Source organism: Aythya fuligula, chromosome 5 (assembly GCF_009819795.1).
Source record: "Aythya fuligula isolate bAytFul2 chromosome 5, bAytFul2.pri, whole genome shotgun sequence".
Classification (NCBI taxonomy): Eukaryota; Metazoa; Chordata; class Aves; order Anseriformes; family Anatidae; genus Aythya; species Aythya fuligula.
The window spans coordinates 37,380,909-37,398,699 of record NC_045563.1 but is presented as its reverse complement, the minus strand read 5'-3'; the positions used below and the strand labels follow the sequence as shown (position 1 = coordinate 37,398,699).

General features: G+C 39.7%; 1 protein-coding gene across 1 annotated transcript in view; it reads left to right on the top strand.

Moving 5' to 3' along the window:
• RAD51B (RAD51 paralog B) overlaps positions 1–17,791 on the top strand; it is a 379,679-nt gene that overhangs the window by 172,450 nt on the left and 189,438 nt on the right.

Here is a 17,791-nt window from a genome sequence, read left to right as displayed (position 1 = left end):
TTCATGTTTCTTTTGTTTCTGCAGAGAATTAGAGACAAGTATCTCTCTCACACACATACATTTTGGGGGTTAGTAGTGAGGACTTACTGTGCAAAGTATAAAAGATACGGAATCAATGCTTGCAATGTAATACAATTCTAGCTTTTCCCACTTGAATAATCAGAGTGCCCTCAGAGACAGATGTAGAGGATTTTCTTATTTAGACTTAAAATTCAACTATAGGCCGAAATGTATGATGATGAGCAATGCTCACCTTTTCTGCAAAGGCATGAAAAATGCATGGGGAATTTCTACTTTGCGTAATAACGTTATTTCCCCTCTTTCTCTCCTTGGTGTGCTTTCTGGTCAGCTTATCTTTGTTCTGGTTGATCAGAGCTGTCCTCTCAAGCTTGTCTGACTTAATGCAAGAACAGCTTGGTGGCAAAAACAATTAAGCAGTGGTAAAAAAAAAAAAAAAAAAAAAAAAAAAAAAAAAGACATTATTCTGCAATTCATTTCAACGGGCAAGAGGAAGAAGTTGAGTATATATTAAACAGAATGTGAAAGAGCAGCAAATAACTCCAGTGTAATGTTTTGACACTGACTGATGCATTCACTTCATAATTTTGTCAATAGGAGTGCTTGGGCAAAGCATGGTCCATTAAATCATTTTGAAACTGTGCTTGTGGCTTTTGTTGGCTCCATCCATTGACAAGACATCACTGAAGTTCATTGCTTGAATATCTCGCTCCCTACCTCTGTCAGAGTTGAAATTTGGTAACTATATTTGGAAGAGGAAGACATAATTTTTCATCTTTATGATTTCCTTCTTGGCACGAATATGTTACACATTGGCTCATTAAATACTTTAGATCATGGCAGTTGTGCTTTAATTTGTCCTCTGGAATTGCAGTGTATGAGCTTCCTCAGAAAAGGAGAGCATAGGTAACTCTGAAGTAGAAGTAATAACAAATATATACTTAGCAACACATACTTTTTCTTGTGGTTAAAATATTTTGGAGAGTCTCTGGAAAAAGCTGTAATCCTTCAAAATTTTCCTGAAAATGTCAGAAATGTGCAGTGCTGTGTATGAGCAATAGTTCTGAAATCATGACTGTGTAAGACATGGTATGATGATTTTCATAGTAATTACAGCTTATTAATGAAGATATCGTGTTGTGTCTGAACTTTGTGCCATCATTATTTTTCAACTTTTAACCCAAGAATGAGTGAAAATGTGTTGGTTGCCTTTGTGTGTGTAGTTGCCTTTGTTTTTCTCGTTCCTCACTTTTAATTGTCTGAAGTGGTAAAACATGCCAGCATGGCACTTTTTAAAAATGGGAGCTGTTTGGCTTTCCAAGGATAAACAAGAATTGCACAGCAGTGATGCAAGCTCCTTCAGTAATTCAAGTTTTATCAAGGGGTAGCAAGGGTGTTCAACTTTTTTTCCTTCTCCCCCCTCCTTTCTACTTCCATCAACTAACAGAGGCGGTATTTACTAGCTGTGTTGTATAATGGCAGAGCACAGTGCATCTCCATACCACATGTTTTTTTCCTCCCATCTTTCTCATCCATAATGTGGTTGCTTCTGGATTGTCAGTTTGCTTCAGTTTTAACCCATGCTGTCTACCTATGAGGAAAAAAAAAAGGTAATTACAAGCCCATTCAACATTATAAACAGTCTCCATGTTTATAATGCTTTCAAAAGCGTGGCTGATATTTTTCTTTTAAACGTTAGGGTGTTGACCTGTCCTGAGAAAATTCCCCCTAATTTATTTCATATTGACTTTCAAACAGCCTAAGAGTAGCAATATGTTAATCTTCTGACAGTCTTGCATGCTTCAAGATTCCTTAAAGAATTCGCCTTCCAGGGTTGGAGTGATATTCATAGTATTTACTCCTATTTTACAACTGTGCAGGAAAGAGTTGTTAGGTGAGTAGTCCATGCACACAAAGAGAATATGTTGCAGTCAGGAATGGAAGCCAGCTTCGTGTCTGGGTTCTTACCTCATTCTTCCTTTTCACTCATCACCAACTTAAGCTGAATTTGAACCAGTGACCTAGATGTGAAAGGACCCGTAACACATTATTAGTCCTGTAAGCAAATCAGACCTCTTGGTTTGTATATGTCTAATATGTTGTTTTAAACCTATCTGAAACCAGTCCTGTCATTGTAAATGGCTTGCTAAAAGGGTGATCTTTCTTAGAAAGAGACAGAAATAAAAATTTCAAACTAAATGTGTTGTTGGAAAGAAATGGAATGTTGTAGTGGCTTTTGGTTTTGCTTCTGATTGTGCTTTGGAAGGGTATTTTGTGGGCTACGTATTAGATTAGGCAAGAAACCAAGGAAGCTGTTCACTTGATGTGTGACAAAGTTAATCTGATGAGCAAGCTGAAAGGACGTTGTCAAGCTGTTTCAGGCTCAAAGTTTGTCTTCTTTAAAATTATATTGTAATACGTGAAAACTTGTGTCCTAAAAACATATTAGATTTTTACGAGAATAATAAAGCTTGTATAAAAGCAGCACAGATCGTAAAATCTCACCACTTACATAGCAACATAAGAGCTGTTGAACTGTGCTTGTTTTTACTCATTGCAGGAAAATGTTATGTCCAGCTAAATTCCCAGTTCTGTGCATACATCTGCTTCAAGACAGAAAACATGCTTAGTTTGCTGCAGATAAATGTTGAATAAAATAGAAAAGTTTTTGTACCTATGGACTGAGCCTTGGCATTCATTTGGCCTTTACATATTTGCCAGATTATTATCTGAACTTCAGTAAGACTTCTTTTTTTTCTTCAGCTCAAAAAGTCTCAGGCACGTAAGGCTGTCACCTCTCTAGAAGACAAACTCAGTTTTTATTTGTAGCCATACCGTTCTTACATATCCTGTCATCAAAGGGGATAGACTGGATGGAGCTCGATGGGGATGCTGCTCTTTGCATTTCATGCTTGCTTTATGGAATAGATTTTTACCTGTTACAGTAAAAGACAAGTTTGAGAAGCTTTAATGTTATTTTAAGTTGTTCAGAGATGGTCAGACCAGCCCACAACTAGGCTTCAAAATGTGGCCTAAAGAATAAAACTTTGTTATTTAAATGTATAACAATTACCCCTTACCCCCAAGTTAAAATAATCATCTCTTTAACAATTAGAGAGATTTAAGCTGCATTAGTCTAAAGGATTAAGCCATTGTTTGTGGCTGTGACTGCACTATTTTTATTTCTGTAAAGTTCATATGACTGGACTTTACCTAACACAGAGGATCCTTAGAAATGAATTCTCAGGCATTTTGTTTGAGTGCTAGCTGGAAGGTGAGATTTCTGTGTTTCATAAGTATTAGTCTTGGAAAAACCAGGTTGAGCAAAGCAACTCAAATTGTAAAGCGGTGCAAAGAGATAGCACAGTGTGACCTATTGAGGTCCCCTCTAGTCCACCGGTGCCTATCCTGTTAATATATCTGCCAGCTGCAAGCTTACGCTTCCTCTTGCAGACATCGAAGACAAGCCCCATCTTTCTCAGAAAAAGGTCAGGAGAGTGTTGGCATGAACAAGAACAGAGTCCTCCTCCCAGCATGCACAAACGTAAGGCAAAAAGGGAAATTCTGTCTCAGGCTTCTTCAGTCTCAGCTAGCACTTTCAAATATTTATTTGGAAAAGTCAGAATTATTTTGTGTTTAAAGTTGTCTGTAAACTTGTGCTAACTCTGGGGAGGCCAGTTTTCGGTCTTCTGCCATTTGTGTTCATCAAGCAGTTTGTCATAGCACTGTATATTTTTAATGCACAATGTGAGCAATGAGTTTAGTCTGACCTTTTCATCTTTGTTGCTGTGATCCCGAGTTCTTTTAAGCTGTTGAGCAGAAATAGTCTTTCGTGTTGTGGAGACTGAAGAAAGCTAAGCTACCATAATATCTTCCACCCACAGGGTTTTCCTACTTCTGATCATGGGATTTTAGTCTAGGGGGCAGAAGATTTGAAGCTGGAATGTTTGAATTCTATTCTTTGCTTTGCTCTTGCCTTTCTAGGTTGTGGTTAAAACATTTTACTCTTCAGACCTTGGTTTCCCATTTTTAAGTGATGTAGGGATATATTCTTTGCAACTTTTTTTTTTTTTTTTTTTTTTTTTTTTTTAAGTATTTCAAGATATTCCCATTGCTAAGTAATAAGTTGACCTGCTGTTCACCTCAGGGAAAGACCAGTTCTGTAGTTTATTAGTTATCTCCTTTCAAATCCCTTTTTTTCAGTCCTGGTGCTGAAAGGAGAGATAACACTGAAGGAATTACCACAAGAATTGAGGGGCCCCCAAAGATAGGAGTCTGTTGTTTGGTTTTGTTTGTTTGTTTGTTGATTGATTTATGTGTATGCTTATGTTTAAGGTTGGACCTGCAAGTGACTTAATAAAAATAAAAAAACAATATTCGGTGAGAACCCTAAACATACCAGTTTTGCAGGAACTTTGAACTGACAGAGCAGCTGTTAAACAAGTTTCTAAAACACTTCCTCCTTGTAGTTTTGCACCTAATGCAGAATAATTCATGTCTTAGTGAAGTTTTCCAGCATGGTATGAATTTAAGTAAAAATATCATAGCACTTTGACATGTTTTAAGCCTGTAATGTTTTAACTGCATGCTTTGTAAATGTGTTATAGGCTGATTACCACAAGTTTGCTTGGTAGGAGGTAGTTTGTCTTGGATCAATGAAACACTGGTGTTATTTAAAAAAAATAATTTATGAATTTTATCATTTAATTAAAATAGTTAATATCCCATCTTTTTAATAAAAATCCACACTGACTTTTTTGAGACCCCCAAATTTGGGAGTAGTTACTAAAAACATTTTTGTTATCATTGTGGAATAATCTGGAGGTGGGGAGATTGCTCGGCCTGTTCATGAACCTTGAGTGCAATTTGTGGTATGGTGAGAGAAAGGTCTTTAAACTGTGACCCCTTATGTAGACCCTATGAAGGTTAGAGTTTTTAATGTGCAGAAAAAAGCAATGAGTACAAATAACAATAGTGCTGTTGCCAGATAATTGTTAGAATTCACCTCAAATAATGCATCTCTGCACACTGACGAGTATGTTACTCACCACTGATGTGCTTGTGTGAACCCAGAGGACTAAACCACATCTCTGAAAAGGTAATAGAGTTCTCTGCTGTGTGGTTTATCTTGATATACCCACTCAGCCCAAAGCCAAGTTACCCCCCCACGCAGGGACAGCAGAGTCCAGCGAGTCCATCAGCCACGGGGCTGTGCCTCCAGGTCCAAGCCCTGGGTACCCATGACTTTAGTGTAGGAGTCGATCGAGTTACTCAACTCGTTGGTTCCAGTTCATGTGAGCTGTAATGGAACAGCTGGAGTTATTTTTTTCCTAATTCTATAATGTGCTGCTGGACTTCATGTCTCAGCTGTCTTTTAATAAACTACCCCGTCATAGACCCTGTGATCCCTGTTAACAATGCTGTGGGAAGCCTTGTGTTCAGGCTGGTCTCTGCCTTTGAGTTAATTCCCCTGCTTCAAAAATCTTCGGAAAAAGATTGTAAGGCACACATGCACTGAAAGGTGAGAAAGAAACTCTTTGTTTACCTGGTGGGAGTCAGGATACGATGTAGCACTTCAGGATAGGTAAGAAATGGATAGCAAAAAGAAAGAGACATGTTGATAAATCTCATTGATACATGTAAGAAAGAAAAAACAACCTGCTTGAAATAATGAGGTTTCATTGTTGCGCTTGAACTGTGTTGGTGTTTCTGGTAACTGTGCTCCTCAGTGCTTCAGTGGAAGGAAAAAGTCCTCCTAGTTGCTGAGAATGCTTCAAGGAAGTGCACCATCACTATAGGGCCTGGGAGAAATGATACCAACCATTAGGGGAAATGGTATTGTGATTGTTTCTACATGATGCAGGGTTGCGGTGTATGGAGCAGTTAGATTTCACGATAACAGTGGTCATGTCAGCCTGTACTAATTTTGATGCTATATTTCAACAAGTGGGAAGTAGTGACATATAACATCCAGCCAAATTTTAACGGCTTTTTAATCAAAATATAAATCTCTCAGTAAAATGGTGTTACAGAGACTGTACGTGTCTATGGAAGTTTCAAGCTGAATGACACATGTAATCGCTTGATCTAGACTACGAAAGGGTTGAAAACTGTCAGCAGGAGCATTCAAAGACCTCTATATATCAGTTTAAGAGAATCTCCGTTCCTTCTTTCCTAATTGTTGTGATGATAGAATACCAAGTTTTACTGCTTTGTTGTGGTTTCTTTCTGAAGATGTGATATGACTGACAACCATTAATCTACAATTTGTAATCCAAAATCCCTTCAGGTGTATTTGCTGGGAATCACTCATCTATAGCATCAGAAGCATGATAACAGAAGTGCTTACAGTCAGAGCTGAGTGGTTAGAAGCTAGCATCTCTTGGTTGCTTACCTCAGCTGAGACAGTGCCAGACCAAGTACGTTGCATCTTTCAACGCAAAGTAAAATGGGTTTGCTTCAGAATTCTGTTTCCCAACACTAGTTTTTTCCTGTTTTCCTTTAACTGCAATAGATTGAGAGCCTGCACAGGTCAGCCACTGACTTTCATGGCATATAGCTGTAAAGAATTATAACAGGACTGCAATTTGTCATCTCTTTGTGCCCTAAAATGTTTTAAAATAAACATTTCCCATTCTATGCAGAATAGGGAAGATCAACTTGCATTTTCTCTGTGGTCCTGCAAATCGATGTCTTAAATCAGAAATAAAAGATATGGTTTGATTCCAGACTCGTTCTGCAGCCCTACGTTGTACCCTAGTGTTGGTGGAACTGCTCCAAACTAACTTATCTTTCAAAATGCATTGTGAAGATTATTCAAGGGTAGGTACAAGCTACACAGCACTGGCCCCCATGCACTATGATCAATTAAATTCTGCCCAATTCTGTTCTTAACTTACTGGATCCTACTTAAATCTGTACAAACAGGCTGAGGAAAAATAAAAATTGAATCTTCATTATGTAGTAGCAGTCAGTCCCATTTCTTGTGGAGTTTTATAGTACCAACAGTGGATCCCTCTTCTGGTGGGACTGGGAGAGATCTGACAGATTTTTGTGTATGGGGAGGCATCACTGTATTGGCTTGCGGTGCTACGTGAACCATACAACTCGCCTTCAGGACATGGACCATTTAGGAGTGACTTTGGGATCAGGTGTTATGCAGATTGGGAGGGCCAGGAAGAGAGGACAGAATGATTTCAAGGTCTGATGTCTATGTTCTGGTTGTAGTTCCAGCTGCGTTTCCTCTGGGTTTACTGCAGGATGTTTGAAAAAGTGGCTCCTTGTTAATCTCGGGCAGCCTCTATGATTGATGACTCCCCTTAATCGTAAAAAGAGGACATTGGTGTTTCTGCTTAATTTGTGTGTATTTCCTGCTTTATTATTGTAATAATGATTTATTGCCATAAATGATGGAAGTTTTATAACCTATTAGCCTTTTTGGAGGTTGAAGCTGGGTGATGTGGCATGTGAATGAACTTCTTCCCAGTGACGTTCTGCTGCTAAAAGGTTACGTCCAAACCCAAACATAATATAATAAAAAGACAGCATATGGTTGGTGTATGATCTCTTAATTTAATGAAAATAGCCAGCTTCAGTTTGAGCAGATTTAGCATGCTCCACGTGGGGAAATTCATCCAATCTGGGTTCTACCTGTCTCCTCAATCAATATACTAAGCAGTAAAAATAAAGGAGCATTCAGAGAAGAGCAGCTCAAGTGGTCATAGTGCTGTACAGAAAGACGGGTGAAGAAATGGTGGAAATAGGAAACAGCAGATGCTGCTACAGGGTAAGCATCCATGATTCTTTGGGAGTAATCTGAACCATTTTGGTACCTGGCAGGGGAGCTGTTGTTTCAGGCTGGCGCATGGACGTGTAACAGAGTCGCATGGGCACATCTGAGTATCAAGAAGTTGCTGAGCGTGAAATCTGTTAGGCCAGCTGCTCCCACATGGTTTCTGTTTGTGCCTCTGTTTCTGGTGGTGAACTCACTCCAGCCGAGCCTGCGACCCTAAATACTAACACATACAATCGAATCTCTGTCAGGCTTGTGACCCCACTCTGTGCTGCTGTGACCCTGCTGGAGGTTACGACCCTGGGTTTGGGAACTGCTGGGACAGCCTGCCAGATAGTCCTGCTGGGGAAGTGGTGATGTGCCCCATCCAGGCCAGGATCATCACAACAAATGCCTTCAGATCTCACAGTAATTTGTAGGCCCCTGCCACCAGTTGGGGAGTATAGCCTATTAGAGCTGACATGTCACTTTGGTACATCAGGAACATCTCGGAGATCAAAAGGTCATAGTCCTCCCACGCTGATACAGCCTTTCTTCATGGACTCGCCTCCTCGCCTTGCTTCCCCAGCAGTTGGCTGGCAGCGAGCCCCGGCTCCCCGGCACGGCTGCCTCAGCCACAAGTGTCGACTGCGTACCCGCTGCAGCTCCTGCCCTGCTGCTGCTCCCAAGTCACCCTTTCCAAAGCAGTTCTCCCTGCACGCTCCTTGCCTTAACACAGGGATTGATGACTGTGTCTCTTTGCTGAACTGATTAAAAGCTATATTCAAAGTAATTAAAACTATATAGGGCAATGCTCGTGGAGGCAGGCAAAGCCTTTCCCTCTTTTTGTGCAAATGTAATTGTTATTCATATACCTGTATATGCAAGTGCAATCTTCCAGATTTGGGATGCTGATGGAGAGATAAACAGAAGGTAGCCTCTTGGGGATGCTGCCGTGGTCTGCAAAACTAAGTGATATGATAAGCCCTGCAAGCAGCCTTTTTTAGTGTAAAATGCAAAGTTAAAGATGCCCTAGTTGGAGATTGTTGTGTTTTGTTATACTGCAATCTAAAATTGAGTTTATAAACAAAAACACATTTCAAATTTGCTTTTAAAAAGTGCTACTTGCCATAATGTGAAATGGTAATATTTTAATAGCTAACTGACTGATAGTCCAAGGCCAGTGACTTCATCAAACACAGTCATGGAAGTTAGGCTGTGGGATCACCGCATGATCTGGCATGGGAAGGAGCCATATTATTTTGACCTTTTTCTTTTTTTGTATCTAAACCCTGGAAAATGGCAATGAGTGTAGGAAGGAGAGAGGGGGAGATGGTGCAGAAAGATTACTTATATGGATTTAAAAAAAAAAAAATGCATAAAATTAGCCTCAATTTACTCTGTACAAGTCTTGAGTTTGAGCTTTACATAAAGCGCTTTGTTTAGAGATGTTGTAGGACTGGTTTGCTCTCAGGCAGGTGCACAGAGAGCACTCAAGTGAAAATGAGAACAGAAAAGTCAAGTTGTGAAGCTCGTAATCCACAGTGCCACTCAAGGAAACAGCAAATCATATGGAAATAAAGTTGGAAAATATGCTGGTTACTGTACACAATTCTCTCATATGAAAAAATTGCTTGAAACTTTCTATCTGTAACTCGATAATCCCTTAAAAACTAATTACATGTCAGAAAATGGAGCATAAAGTCTCCTCCATCTGTCCAGGTTTGGATATGGCGCACAAAGGAGCATATCCGATTCATAGTACCTCTTAGGTAATCAGATTAATATCTCTTGAGCTGAATTTACCCTTTTGATACTGAGTCTTTCATATGCTGTGTTTCACATATCACATTCTGTTGAAGCTCTGTGGCCTTTCAGTAATTTCCTTGAAATCTATATGTGGTATGTCTGCGCTCTTTTTAGCTGTTTTTGGGACATGCATCAATTAGATGTGTTTCTGGCACTCTCTTAATGGCATAGTTTCCCTAGAGTCAAAAACTGCTCCAAAAACTGAGATCATTTGTTTAATTTAAAAGCAAATGGGAATGGAACTAAAATTTCAAGCTTCAACAGCTATGTCTCTGTAGCTTTGAAGAAAAAAGCTAATAAACATGATGTCTTGCACACAAAATAAATAAATTTTTGTTTTCTTCCTAAAATATCTGATTTCATCCAATTTATTGCTTCCCTTTCTTATCTTAATTCCTATTTCTATATGGTAAATTTTCAAATTCTTATTGATTTTGTTGTTGTTGTTGTTGCTGGTTTTGCTTAACAAACCAGTCAGCTGGATTTCCTCGTCTGCTTTTAAGGAGGAACTGTAAATGATGCAGGATGGGTCTTAATTAAAATCACTGATAATCAGTCAGAATCCAGAAGTGGTTGAAGTTTTTGGCTCTAAGATACTCGGGAAATATATACTGTAGAGGGATTGGCTGCTGTTTTTTCAAAGAGAGTAGAGGTACGTGAATTCCCATTTTCTAACAGATCTATCCCATAGTATCAATTCGCTGTCTCAAATTCCTCTTAGCCTGCATCTGTATTAGTATTTGGATTGAGATCACTACCACAGCTTTGAAGCAAGTCCTCTGTCGTCTTTACTTGCTGCAGGTTGGTTCATTACATAGAGTGATTTTCAACTCCTTTGGTTTCCTGACCCTTTTGTGCAAAATTATTCCCTACTGGAGACTTGCTTTTCAAGCGAGTGTAGTTTTTTGTGTTTTTCTGTAAGGTAAATCAGAGACAATACAGCCCTCGTCTGAAGATCAGTAGGAAGGATTAGCAGGGAGCTGTAACGCCCATTGCCTGGCTGTGGTAACCTGCAGTTACCAGGCTCATGTAACGCGTGACAATGAGAAACAGGATGAATTTCAGCAGGAGAAGTGCTCATGTCTTCGCTGTGCAGTTCAGAGGCTAGTCTGCACTGAACCCTGAGGTGCCATGTCTTTCACTGTTACTGTTGTTTGTGCTACTAAATGTGGCATTCAGCCTGCTAGGGGCCTGTAGTCACATCTTGCAGCTGCAGTGACCACCTGCCCGGCGTACCCAACCCCTGGGCCCAGTCACCCGCAGCAGCCACTGCTGTAGGATCCGTTCGTAGGTCTGGTTGTTGGTTTATTTCTTGCTGTTCCTTCTGTCTTTGTTTTTTTGGTTTTGGTGAGTGTCTTTTTTTTTAACTGATAATATCTGTGGTCTCTTTAAAGAGTTGAAACAGTGGCTGTCAAGTTTCAGAGTTAGTTAATGTTCTTAAATTGCTGGTAGAAAACTGCTACCCACTGAAGGGCAAGGGACTAAAAAGATGGAGGTCTTGGAAAGTTCAGAGGTCACTTCAGAGAGTAAATCTTCCTGTTAGCATTTGGTAGGAATGAAAGACAAGAGTGAAGTTTCAGATAAAGTTCAGTGCATACAAACTAATATTGTGTCATTCAGTGTCTGAATCTTGAGAGGAAACGTTCATGGTGGATTCAAGTCAAATGCCAAAAACCTCATGATCCTTGGAATCCCCGGTTTGGTCTAATGCCAGTTCAACCAGAATAACACAAACTGTCAAAGGCTCTGGTCACGTTCTTTTCCTCCGGGTTAGCATGAGGTAACTCTGAACAGCATGGGATCAACACGTGAAGTCCTTTATATCCGTTGAGTTCATTGTCTTGGCTTATGGTCAACAGCTGCCCAGCTCTCCCTTTCCTGAGGGTGCATCTGCTTCTTAGTCACCGCCGTGACAGCAGTGTGTTACGGTCATGGGAGCTAGCATGAAATGAGCCGCTTGGATCCCGAGGTTCCGGCAGCAGATGAGTGGCAGAGAGGTCACCACAGGCTAATCTTCCTGGTATTTACCGTGAACCCTATAGATGTATCCCGAGATGAACCTGCCTTTTCTTAAAGTGAGATGTCTTCTGCTTGGATGGGAAAATCCTATGGGTGAGGGGAGGCTGCATCACCTTCATGCAATTCTGGCTGTGTAAAGGAGCTGGAAAACTCATTTTAGTTACCTGGGGCTTTCCCTTAGGTGAGGATATCTCCCTTTCCTTAGGGGTTATTAAAAGGTATTTGCGACCAGCAGGCTGAATAGTAACCGCGAACAAGTCAAATGGCACATAGTTTAGTAGCCCAGTGTATGCAATTAGGGTGATTTCAAGATTATTATAGTTTCAGCCCAGGATTTGATTGTTGTTCTTTTGCATTGATATTTATGGGGGTAGAAATTCACTTGCAGTTTGGTGTAGTGGAGTAGTGAATCAGGTGCATTTCAAGTAAATAAATAAATTGCTGTGTCTATAAAAGAGTGTATTTTCATCAGCATTCAGCATGATAAGGTATTTCCTATTTTGTGCTGAAAATTTTTTGCAATAACAGTGGTTTCAATGAAAAAAAAGTTTCGTCAAGTAACACGTTTAGTGGAGATGTTTGGTCTGATAAAATATATATCTTGAAGATGTGAGGCGAACAGGCTGAGGTTCGTGACCATAACCAGAGACATGCTACACAAACTAACATATGAGTTACTCACTCTCTCTTTCTCTCTCTCTCTCTCACCAGTTTTGCTCCCTCCCAACCCCAAAAATGTTTTCTGAGGTCATCCTTTTGCTCTACTAGTGAAAAACAAAACAAAAATAAAATAGTTTACCTGCCCTACTTCTTACATCTGTATGAAATTCTGTGGTGTTTGCACTGGATTTTGCACAGGTGCTTGTGGTAGTGGTGTATTATGTTCAAATCTCTCATTTTAACAATTGCTTACCAGTGGTAGCCTTGCACGTAGCAGTGAGCAATCCCTGCACTCAATAGTGCCATTGAAAATGTTTGAGAGCTTACTACACAGTTTTGGCAGTTTAATTGCTAATGATGTGTTATTGCTTCAAAATTAATAGCTGTTTCTGGTTATGATAAAGTTGTTTTAAACCTGCAAGATGTTTAAACTGAATTTGTTGCTTCCTCTTCGCAGTGTGGTTTCCTTCTTTGGCACCATCAGTACATTGTGGTCCTGGGTGTTGGTGAGGTGACATGCCCTATTTACACTCTTTTGGAAAAGACTGCATCACGGGCACTTGAAACTCTATGGGGTTTTCTCAGTTCAGATACTCAGATCTGACTACCTGTAATCACTCGATTACTTGTTTGCAATGTGAAAGTGGTCTTTCTAACTTCAGTATTGTTGTATTAAACTTCAGATCTATACCAGTTATCTTTTTAATACTAACTGTGTGCTGCCTTTTGTGGAATGAGCAGAATGATGATCAAAATACTAAACAGTATACTCCCTCACTGTTATTGTAGATAGTTAAGCTCAAAAGAAAGCCTCTTATTTGTCTCCTTCACTTCTGCTCCTTCCTTTTCCATCTTCATTCCATCTCCATGGCCACAATTCTGTATTGTTATGACTGAGGCAATCATGTTCTTTTCAATACACAGACTTTTCAAAAAATAAAGCAAAGCCTAAGATAACAGTCTATGTAATTATATATATATATATTAAAAAAAAAAAAAGGCAAGAGACAAAATTATTTTACCTCTTGATCTTGTAGCATCTTTCAGGGCCATGACTGGTGGCCTTTTGTGATATACTCTTCAGTAGCCTGGTGTGACCTCACAGCTGTCTCAGCTTTGAGCAGGAGGTAGGAATAGAGACTTTTTGAGACAACTTGAAATATCCTGCGAGCCTGTGATGCTGCTATTTCGTCCGATTTTTACTTGGTCTCTTACCATCATTTTCTGTATATCCTCCTTTTTGTTGTGCCACATTTATTATGTCTATGAACTAACCTATATGCGAGGTTACATATTTTGATGACTCTCTAATATGTATCTTGTTTCTTAACTGAGGGCTTTTATGAAAGACAAGAATCTTATTCTTTTAATCTCTAATTCCTTAATCATAAATTCATCTATTTTTATTGATGTTAAATATGTTGATGGTTTGAAGATTCTTTTCTGCCATCTCAGGTGAATAAATACTTCTTAAATTTTAAGAAGGAACAGTCCTATCTGAAGGCAGAAGGAAAAAAAAAATAGTCTCTTCTTAAGTCCTCTATGTGATGTGAGATTGTTTTGAACAGTACTTGAAGAAAATCTGCTTTTTCCAAAAATCTGAACTCAGTAGATAGGATGATTCTATTCCTCCTGAAATGAGCAATGATTTTTTTTTTTTTAATGGAAAAACTACTTTTATTGGTATGCCTTAACTAGTGATTAATAGCATGCACACAGACCTAGGACATCCTGAATTTTGGCCTAATGAGAGCCCTGCCCTGCCAAATCTCTTGCAGTACACATCCTCTCATAACTCACAGTCCACTTTTCTCCTCTCTTATTAATCCCAGGATAATATTAAACTACCAGTAAGTCATAGCCCTCAAATGTTGACATTCCTTGAAAAAGTAACTGGTTATAACGTCAGTGATGGTCATACCGTAACTAACCAGATGCAACCAAGGTGCATTTAAAAAGTGTTTTAAATCCCACCTGACGGTCAACATGAATGTTTTCCTAACACCTAATATAGGCTAGATGAAAAGAATTTTGGTGCTTCCTGGAAGTTTTGTATTGACACAAATAGCTATGCCTTCTCGCATCGGTAGTTAGGAAAATATTTGTTAAAAACAGACTGTACTTTTTCATAGATTTTAGCATTACTGGAAGGCACCAAGCTGAAAGACAGTGGAAGCAGTAGTTGTCTTCCTCTTCTCCTTGGACCACTAAACACAAGTGGTAATAGCATAAGCTGTTTTACTGATTTAACATCGTGTTTCAGCTTTGGCCCGGAAATTTCACTACCAAACTCAAGCAGAACGGGGGCTCGGGTTCCCATTTAGCCTTTTGCTGAATCTCTAGAGCTGTTGGGAAAGTCATTGGTGATGTAGATGGCAATTCTGCCACACATTGCAGTAAATAGGCAAATCCATTTCGCATCAGACCATAAACAACTGTCTGCTGGTGATGACATTTGGCTACTACTGGTAATGGATCCAAACCAGTGACCTAAAGGTAAAATGTAATTTCTCCTACAGTCAGTCTGTCTCTTGACTCAGGCTGAACTCGTGGAACAGCAGTGAAAAAGCTGTATCTTATTGCACTGTCTATGAGCCAAAGACTGAGTCAGAAACTCCGTGTAACTACAGTTGATAGATGGTTGGATGGTTTGGGTTTTTGGGTTTTTTTGAGCTTTGATGTACTTGGGTAGAAAATACTTGAAGAGAGCCGCTGCCAAAAGCTGGCAGAGGCTTAATTTTCTGACCATCTTTTATTAACAGTTCCCACTTGTAGTTCTAGACTTAAGGTCCTGTGTATGATAGGAGCATGTGTCAGTGGTGTACTAAGCTATTTCGTTACTTTTAATTGGAGTTATTTCCCTGTTAGTTAAGAAGGAATGTGTATGTAAACAAGGGCTTTTCCTCCTTAGCCAGACTGTTCTCCCAGCAGTCTTACTGATAGGATAATCCTGTGGCTGTGGGTTAGTCGGTGATGATGTCGGGGAACCTGATTCTGGCACCTCTAAATAAATCCTGGAGGACACAGGTCCCTGATAAGGGGGAATCGTACTGTTTACACTTTAGTGCTTGTGCAACCAAAGTTGCAAAAGGAAACACATGAAAGATAATGTAGTGTAGTTTTTAAAGTATATTTGTCCTTTGGCCTTTACAGATAAATATCTGATGTACTAGAGGTGGACATGGTAAATCCATGTGCTACAAAACTCCTGACTATGATTTTGGTTCCAGGATATAATTTGTTCCCACAAAATCAAATCTGTCTTGAAGATGACGGTAAATGCTTGTTCCTAAAAGCAATTAATAGAATGGGTGTGTATATTTCCCAGACTATCAGAATTAGGTAAAACATTAAGTGCATAAAAGAATGCTGGGATGCTAGGAACACTTTTAAATAGCAGCAGCAGCAGCTACTGACTTTTTTAAGATTTCGCTTGTGAATTTAGTGCTGTGGAATGGTGCCAAATTAGTTCCATTGATGCGATGGTTTCCCAGGCAATTCCCAATATGGGTAGTGGGACTGAAGGCTTTTCCCCTTTTGACTCAACAACATGATTGCACACAACTTTTATGGGACATCTTCATGGCTTATTGGGTTATTCCATTTATCTCCTTGTCTGGTTTTTAGCTCCTTTTTAAAGATTAGACATACTTCTGTGTTGTTCTGCTACACCCAAATAAAGGCAATGTAAATGAGAGGAAAGAATGCGAGTTTGTGCATACAACATAAGAAATTGTCTTAAACGGTGATTTGGAGATTATCCTGGGTTGGGAAAGTAGTTGAAACTTCCTCAGCAGAAGCAGTCTTTGCTAATCAGCTCCGGCAAAGAGCCTCTTAATGTGATCCCAATACACTTTAGCAGGATTGCCACGTAGAGAAAAGGAATGCTGTTTAATAGTCTTGGTACAGTAATAAACTTCTTTTGGAATTTGCATCTGTTTCTGATCCTCAAACTTTGAGGATGATACGGAAATACTGGACAAGAGTTCAGAAGAGGGCCACAAAAAGAAACAAACAAACAGTCCTTGTTGTAGAATGGCTTTCCAGGGTAAGGCTTCGGGAGATCAGTGAGAACGTGAAACTGTAGAGGTCTTTATGCTTGGAATTGCTATTTTAACTATTCAGTCTTCTTTGTTGTTCAGGCAAGCGTCTAGGAACGTGCAGTGACTGGAAGAAGTAGCAGTAAACTTCAGCCTTAGAAGACACATCATACTAACAGTATGGATAACTGAACTTTGGGACAGCACACGTGTGACGCTAGTACACTAGCTATTACTTGAAATATTTGAGACTACCTGAAACATTTGTATAAAACAATCTTTAACCCAGCTTCTTGCAGTGCAGACGTAGATGTTGCAGGGTAGGGTGGATGTTCACTGGAAACTTCTGGCTGTACATACTGCTATGATTTTACAGTAAGGGAAAATGAGATTGGAGAATGAAAGGCCAACTAAATGCGGTCCATTTGCTACATCTCATAGGTGAAGGGACAAAACTGTTTTTGCACTGTAATCCTTGGGTTTTGGCAGAGAAGTGCGTCTGTGGAAGAAATTAAGATCTGAAGTCATCCCGAGGCATGAGAGAATATGCATACTTAAATATTGTTCGTGACATGCAGTTTTATGATTATTTTTTTTTCTAGAAAGTTTCAAGGAAAATTCTTCTTTCACTTTTGGTAGGTATTATGCCTAATTTAGGCATACTCACTCATAGCTTGTATGTATAGTGTTAGTTTCTGCATGGCAGTGACACGTAAGCTTGGTGAGGTGCGCAACCCAGACTTGTGTATCTGTGCTTTCTTTTGAAATGTGTCCTCACTGAACTTCTGGGATTTTAAGAACAGTGATGCATGGATACAAATTACAGTTCCAGACATATAAAGCAGAGTTCTCATAGAATGAGTTTTGTGCTCTGTTGTGGAAGAGCTTAACTTCCCTCTTAGTGACTCTACAGGCAGATGTTTTCATAGCCTCTCTCTGGATGCAGCTTTTCCTGGCCACATGCTGCTCAGTCCTTTGGGGTTTTAGTAGAGATGAAAAGTATAGCAAAGCTCATCTGAGCTGTGGCCAGTAATATTTACCATCCCCTTCTCCCCCCCCAAAAAAGGCACTTATTCACTCAGACACCACAGCTCAGGAAGGTTTGCATACTTTGCAGTGTCCTGGATACAGAGGGCTTGGATGAAGAATACAAGTCAGATTGGAAAGATGTGGACTAAAGTGTGAGTGCTGCATGTTCCCATGGGGAATATTTGAATTGTTAAACTGGTTGCTGTCAGTGTCAGTATGCAAGTTGTTCGCCTGTCATACATAGGCATCATAAATGTGTCCAAAATAATACTTGCCTCCAGCCAAATGGGATTTCTGGATTGTACCGAGGTCATCAATGATTTCCACAGCAATCAGTAAATGTGTTAGCTGTTGCTCTCTGTTTCTATCTGGTTTGGTGGACCTGGATCTCTGGTGCAAAAAGCATTGACCCAATACAGAAGGAGGTCTTAGCCGGAAGGAGGAT